We start from the raw sequence: 7,346 nt of genomic DNA on the forward strand, positions 1-7,346 counted from the left end.
TCATATGCTGAAAGCCCTACCCATAACAAGCCCACTTCTGCCTTTGACTCTGTTCACCGACCTTTCATTTACTTCCTAAACCAACCCTTTTGGTAACTTTCAGTGAAGAGGTGGCTTTAACAAATGTATTCTCCAGAAATCTCTAGAACCTTTGCGTGGGTCAGGGTGAAAGGTGCCGCCAAGATGTAAGCAGAACAGCTGAGTCTTCCGCGTAGGTGCCAGGTGCCATCTGCACAGGCCGCGTGTGTGGGAGACATGGAGTCAGACGCGCTTGCTCAAAATGCAGCCGCTGTCTCTGGCAGAGCACACAGGCCCCAGGGCCCTGTGGACAGGGCCCTGTGGACAGGGCTGGTCCCAGCGTATCCACGCCACTTCCTGGGCTTGGGGGGTGGTACACCAGAGGCTGCCCGCAGCAGGAAGCCCACGCAGAGGCCAGAGGCTCTTGTTCCACCTGGCAGAGACCCCCAGGAGCCAGGGGGCATCATCCCCTGGCAGGGGAGCCCAAGGGCACAGCAGCTGCAGGCCCTTGGCAAGACCGGAAGACGGTGAGTGGAAAGCCTGGGTTCGTGGAGTGACCCTGAGAAAGGGCTGTTCAGCTCTGAGTCCTGCATTTGCCCTTAGTGTTTCATCCGGAGGTTTTGAAACCAGGTTTTTATCTGGACTTCTGAGAGCTGCATCTCCTTGGCCAGCCCCTTCTACTCCAGAGGGCCCAGGTACTGGTGGTGCCAGAAGACGCCCTCCAAGGCGCGGACCTGCTCTGTGCTGAAAGTTGTGCGGACACGGGGCGCCAGAACAGGATCTTTGCTGCCTCTCTGTCCTGGGCCCCCACCCCAGCCCCTTACTGCCGCCGGGGTGGCTCCTCTATCCTCTCAAGCACTAATCTTAGAAGCAGTTTAGGGTGGGTCAGAATCTTGTAGCCTCCAGCTGCATGACTTCTAAACCGTAGTTTCTAATCTTGTGGCTAATTTCTTAGTCCTACAAAGAGAGTCTGCTTCTTAGGCAAGAAGGAGGTTTGTTTTGGGAAAGGGCTGTTATCTTTGTTTTAAACTATAAACTAAGTTCCTCTCAAAGTTCAGCCTATGCCCAGGAATGAACAAGAACAGGTTGGAGGTTAGAAGCAAGATGTAGTTGGTTAGGTTAGATCTCTTTCACTCTCTCGGTCATAATTTTGCAATGATGGTTTCAATGGCATATCAGTGTTCATTTTATTCTCCATTTTATTGTGTATCTACATCTGTACTTTTTTATAATACTCGAGAAAAATCTGCCTCTTTTATTAATTCTTTTCATTTTTTTTTCCACTGACAAGTTTGGTTTTGTTCATCTTCTCTATTGAATCTTGATTCTCTAATTTAGTAATTTATATTCTCATGTTAGTTATTTCTTCTTGCCTTTATTTTGTGTTCCTTTTTCAGACAAGCTGAACATTTTGCTCACGATTTTTATCCTTTTATCCTTTACTAATGTAAATATTATATCCATAATTTTAAAAATATACCTGACACCACCTTTGCAAAATTATTGACAGTAAGAGAAGTTTGACACAGTTGATTTCATCTTACTTCTAACCTCCAAGATGTCCTTGGTCACTCCTGGGCATACGCCAAGCTAACTTGGAGAAGAACTTATAGTTTAACTTTAAAGCAAAGATGATAATAGCTCCTCCCAAAACTAAACTGCCTTTGTAAAATTAATGAAAGTCTACAAGGTTATGTTTATGAGGGGAGCCTGAATTCTGCTAAGATGTAGGCAGAGTACACTGATAACCAGTCATTGTTATGGTCACAAGATTTGTGACTTCCTTAATCACTCCTATAGATAACATCACTATTGTAGAACCAAAGATTGGCCCTTTGAGAGTCTCTTCAGACTTTTGCATTTCTCATGACCAGTTGACTCCACCCAGCCCTGAAACTCATACCTTAACTGGTCCTGTGGCCCCCACCCAGAGGCTGACTCAGCACAGCTTTACTGCTTTCCATACCCCTCTGATTTCATCCCCAACCAATCAACATTCCCCATTCCCTAGTACCCAGCCCACCAAACTGTCCTTGAACAACTTTGAGTAGTAAGTCCATCTGCCCCCTTGGTGTCTTCATGTGACTTAAACTCTTTGTTTTCTCAGTGAAGTAATTTTGTCTTTCAGGCAGGCAGTAAAAAACCCTTCAGGCAGTTACATATCCTTTTGCTTTGTTTCAATATGCGGTATTTTCATTGACTTCCATTTTTATGTTATGGGAGAAGTTCATTTGGAGATACATCCAAGTGGATTTAAAAATGTCACAGTTAGGAGAGTAACTTTGTATCTGATACTGACATCTAACTTAAATTGCATTGTGATTTAAGCATATGACCAGTTTCACAATCATACTTTAAGTGTTAAACTTACCTTCTTGTCTAATACATAATCCCTTGTAACACATATTAACTTTACAGTTGTCCCTGTGTATCTGTGGGGGATTGATTATAGGATCTCTGTGTATACCAAAATCCGAGGATACTGAAGTCCCTTATATAAATCTATGGACTTTCTCCCATGTACTTTAAGTCATCTCTAGATTATTTATAATAGCTAATACAATGTAAATGTTATATAAATAACTGTTATACCGTATTTTGTTTGCATTATTTTTTATTGTTATTTATTTATTTATTTTTTCCCTGAGATTTTTTATTTGTGGTTGGTTGAATCTACAGATGAGGAACCCAAAGATTTGGGTTCCTCTGGGTTCTTACATATTAGTTATGGCTTAGAAATAGAGTAGCCAATTTTTCTAATTAACTAGAAAATTTGTTTTCATTTATTATAATTCCTGACATTTAAATTTACTTCTATCTAAATATTTTGCATATTCAATTTGTCCAACTTTTTATATACTTTTTAATCTTTTCTTATTTTGATTTGACTCTTTCACGCAGTACAAATTTTTCATTCCAAATTTCCATCACAATTTTAATAATTAGGTAGTCACACTCTAATTATATACTTTTAGTGGTGGTGCTTGAAACTTTATTATACATACCTAAGTCAATAAGGTTAAAATCTAAATTTAAAGTATATAATTATATTTATCTTTCACAGTGCAAAAGCTTTAGAACACTTAAGCTTCAATCACTCTTCACATCTTACATGTTTTTATAGTTCAGTTTAGTAAGATAAAATTAACAAGATTTTAATAAGCGTAGTAAGCTTTCTATTTGACCTCGTCTTGTTTCTTTGATTTACCTATATGTATGTAATTTTCTGCTTATGTTTTTTTACCTCTGTCCTTCCTTCTGAGATCATTTTTCTTACACATGTGATATCAATCTACATGCATGCTCATGATAATTGTGACTCAAATCCAACTAATTAATTTGTTTGTAAACTCTTTCTCTAGGGAAAAATTTAGGATCCACTCTTTATCTTTCAGAATTTTTGTCACTTATTCTTTTGGGCATTGGCCAAGGCTAAGCAGCTTAGACACATCTTTCTGAGAAGTTTTCTTTTATTAGCTTTTATTTTCTTTGCTCTCTTTATTAAGATTTTATTTATTGTGTATTGGATCACATGTTGTTTTCCTCATTTTGTCCTTTTTTTATTTATTTGGTATATATCTTAACTTTTCTAATTTGTCAATTTTTAAAGTTTAATTTTAGAAATATCTTTAATTTTAAGAGCTTCTTATTTTTTGTTTTTTTTTTAATATATTCTTTCTTGTATTGTGAATGCAATATTTAATTCAATTACAGTTATTTTAAAGTTCTCTTCATCAATATCTTTTTTCTAAGGCAGTGCTTCTTAACCTTGTGGACACTGACATTGTGTTAAGGCATTTCACATGTTATAAAAGGATGGAGGTTTTGGAGATATTTTAATTTCACTAATTTAAGGAAGTTTTTGGAGGGAAAGAAGATGGATATGCAGCATGTATTGATAAGCTGCAGTGGGCATTGAAGAGTATTTGCTTTTTTCACTTCTTGGACTTTTTGAATGATCAGAAATTTTTACCCAGGATTTGCAGTGATCTTTTTAATATCTATGAAAACACATTAATCCCCTACTCATAACCACTTTGACAGATTCCCATTGCATCCTGGTTAAAGCAAAACCTTCTCATGATTTCCTACTCAAAATGCCTGATAGTCTCACTCCATTTACCTCTGTAATCTAATCAGTCTTGTCATCATTCTGAAGCAGCTACATTGATCTCAGTTACTTCAGGTAACTAACGTCCACTTAGATTTAGAGATTTACATATGCTGTTCCTTTTGCCAGGGAAAAAAAAATCTAATTGAAGTATTACTTACTCCAGGAGAACTTCTCTAACCACCTCTCTTTCCCCTAGATATTAATTATGTCTGGTCATTATAATTTTTTAAAATTTTGCCTTAGTTTTCTTTCAAAGCAGTTTCATATTTTGTAACTATGGCATAGTCATTTTTGTGACTATCGTAAATACTTATTTCTTCTATAATGTTTTACAGTTTTATAAGGGTATGGATCACACATTTTCATTGAAAGCAATATTCTCAGTACCTACATGAAATGCCTAGCACAGCCTAGGCAGTAACTGTATACTTAACAATGAGTTAGTGACACTCAAATAATGCTATATGTATTTTTAATGTTGATAAGTACAATTGTGATGACCCCTCTTTTTAATATATAAGTTTGTGGTTATATAAAGTTATAAAGTTTAATCACTAAATAGAAGATTATTATATATAATAAATAGCAATATCTTGTAATATGTGTACATATATACGTGTGTGTGTGTGTGTATATATATATATATATCTGTGTGTGTATGTTTGAGAGTTTTTCCTTTTAATTTTGAAATGACCAAAAATCTTCCTATTTTAAACATTATGCAAAACCTTATAACTCATTGGATTACAAGGCTTTTTGGTTTCTCAATTCTATCTCCCGCTCCTCTCTCCAGACACACACAAACACACACACTCACACACAGAGTTCTGTGATCCTGTTTTCCTTTCACAATGCTACTTTTGTTGCACATGGGATATTCCATCTCTTGTATGTACTATTATCAACAAAAATCTCAGAGAATTATGGTCTTGAAACCCTATTTTGTCATGAGTTGTTCAATAATTAAACCTACAGAGTATCTTTTTGGAACTGTTAAGAGAAAGATGTTTCCATATTTATCACCAGATAACAAAGCTCATAGACAGACATGCGTCTGTCTATGCAAATAGTAACCAAAAATTGCTTACTATTTGAAAAGAACTATGTGCTGTTCCTTAGTACAGTAAATTTCTATTAGGTTTGAAAAAGCCAAAATAAGCACTTTACCAAAGTCTTTGTTAACCTGTCTTAGTAAATTGATACTTTAACTCTAGATGATGGAAAAATACAACTCCATAAAGATCTTTAGTAATGCTCATATAAGAATAGCTTCTCCAGGCCAAGAAGGGTGACTCACACCTTAATCCTAGCACCTGGGTAAGCTAAGCAGGGTAGATTGCTGAAGCTCAGACCAGTTTCAGACCAGCCTGGGCAATACGATGAAACCTCCTCTCTACAAAAAATACAAAAAAATTAGTGGGGCCTGGTGGCCTATACCTGTAGGCCCAGCTACTCAGGAGGCTGAGGTGGGAGGATTGCTTGAGTCTGAGAGGTTGAGACTGCACCCTAGCCTGGGCAACAGAGTGAGAGCCTATCTCACAAAAAAAAAAAAAAAAAAAAAAGGAAAAAAGAAAGAAAAAAGAAAGATTCTCCAAATTTTCCTTAAATCTCTACTATATTACTTTGCTATTATTATAAAAATGTGGCAGGATACTATTTTATTATTATCATCAATCGTTACCCCTCTGTAATTGCTTCTGCCTCTTGATTTTTCAGTACCTTTCTGTTGTGAGAAAATAGTATAATATTGAAAAATTAGACCTCCCTTGCCTCAAAGGCAAGTAATTTAATTCATAATTCTTTTCACATAAACATTTTACTGTTGTCCAAGTGTTTAAGTGTTTAATGGGCCCTAAGTTTATGTATGTGCGTATGTAAGTAAAAATTTTTGGAGATTAGTGGATACTTGGCATTCTTATTAGCATTTGTTTATATCTGTTAGGTAACCACCTAAGAAACTAGTTAATTCACACAGTTGACATTGATGAACACCAGATTTAAACCCAAGATGATCTATGTATAAAATGCTTACTCTTATACTGCAGAGTATACTCTTTAATATATGGTTAATTTAATTGATACTGACCACCTTGGACTCACAATATCTCTTAAGGATATTTCTTTGAAATAAAATACTATATTAAGTATTCCATTATATTACATACATAAAATATTGCAGAAATCAAAATGGGTGGTATGACAATAATAGTTAGAAATCTGTCATTTAGATCTGCCCATGGTAATCCTATATGGTTCATAGGCTAATACCTAAAGACAAATCCAACTCAAGTAAGGCATTGAATTATTGCACAAAAATAGATTTTTTCTTATGGGGAAAATATGCTGATGCTGGTGGAATGCATACCTGTTTAATGTAAAAATTTGCCTTTTCTGTCACATTTTGAGAAAAATCCTGGTGTTTGTGTGCCACCATCATAATGGCCTCACTTTAGAACAATGATGTTTTTTGCCCTCAGATATATTTATTCCATTACTGTCATTTGGAATCAGCCTAGAGATAGAATAAGTTGCCAAAAGCACATCTGAAAGGTAAGCTCTCTGAGAGAAGGGATCTTTTTATTCTTAATAATGACTTCACTAACCTCTTACCTCCCAGGGTCAAGTACCGAAGTGGAATAAAGTTTTACGCAACAAAAATTTTTGATTCAATAAATGACTACAATAATATCATCTCTAAAACTGAACTAGTTTATGATTAAAAGGTGCCTTTAAAAAAATATAACTGTTTTATCCTCTTCTAAAATAGTAGTCAAATTTCAAATTTCTTTATTTGCTCAAGCCCTTGTAAGTCTTGTAATAAATCACTAGATTAAAAACTCCTTTTATAAACTCAAACAATTCAAGAAGGAAGAAACTAATAATATCATTAAAAAGTGGGCAAAGGACATGAACAGACACTTCTCAAAAGAAGATACAGAAGCTGCCAAAAAACATGAAAAAATGTTCAGCATCCCCAATCATTAGAGAAATGCAAATTAAAATCACAATAAGATACTATATCAGAGCAGTCAAAATGACTATGATTAAAAAGTCAAAGAACAATAGATATTGCCAAGAATAAGGAGAAAAGGGAAAATGTATTCTGTTGGTGGGACTGTACATTAGTAAAACCTCTATGGAAAACAGTATGGAGATGTCTCAAAAAACTGCAATGAAAACTATCAGTCAACCCAGCAATCCCACTACTAGTATC

The 7,346-nt window shown here is 35.7% G+C and overlaps 1 pseudogene; it reads right to left on the reverse strand.

The window, feature by feature from the left end:
• Positions 1-275: 275 nt before the first annotated feature.
• LOC104658562 lies at positions 276-2,423 on the reverse strand (annotated as a pseudogene).
• Positions 2,424-7,346: the final 4,923 nt, after the last annotated feature.

This window comes from Rhinopithecus roxellana, chromosome 18 (assembly GCF_007565055.1).
Source record: "Rhinopithecus roxellana isolate Shanxi Qingling chromosome 18, ASM756505v1, whole genome shotgun sequence".
Taxonomy (NCBI): domain Eukaryota; kingdom Metazoa; phylum Chordata; class Mammalia; order Primates; family Cercopithecidae; genus Rhinopithecus; species Rhinopithecus roxellana.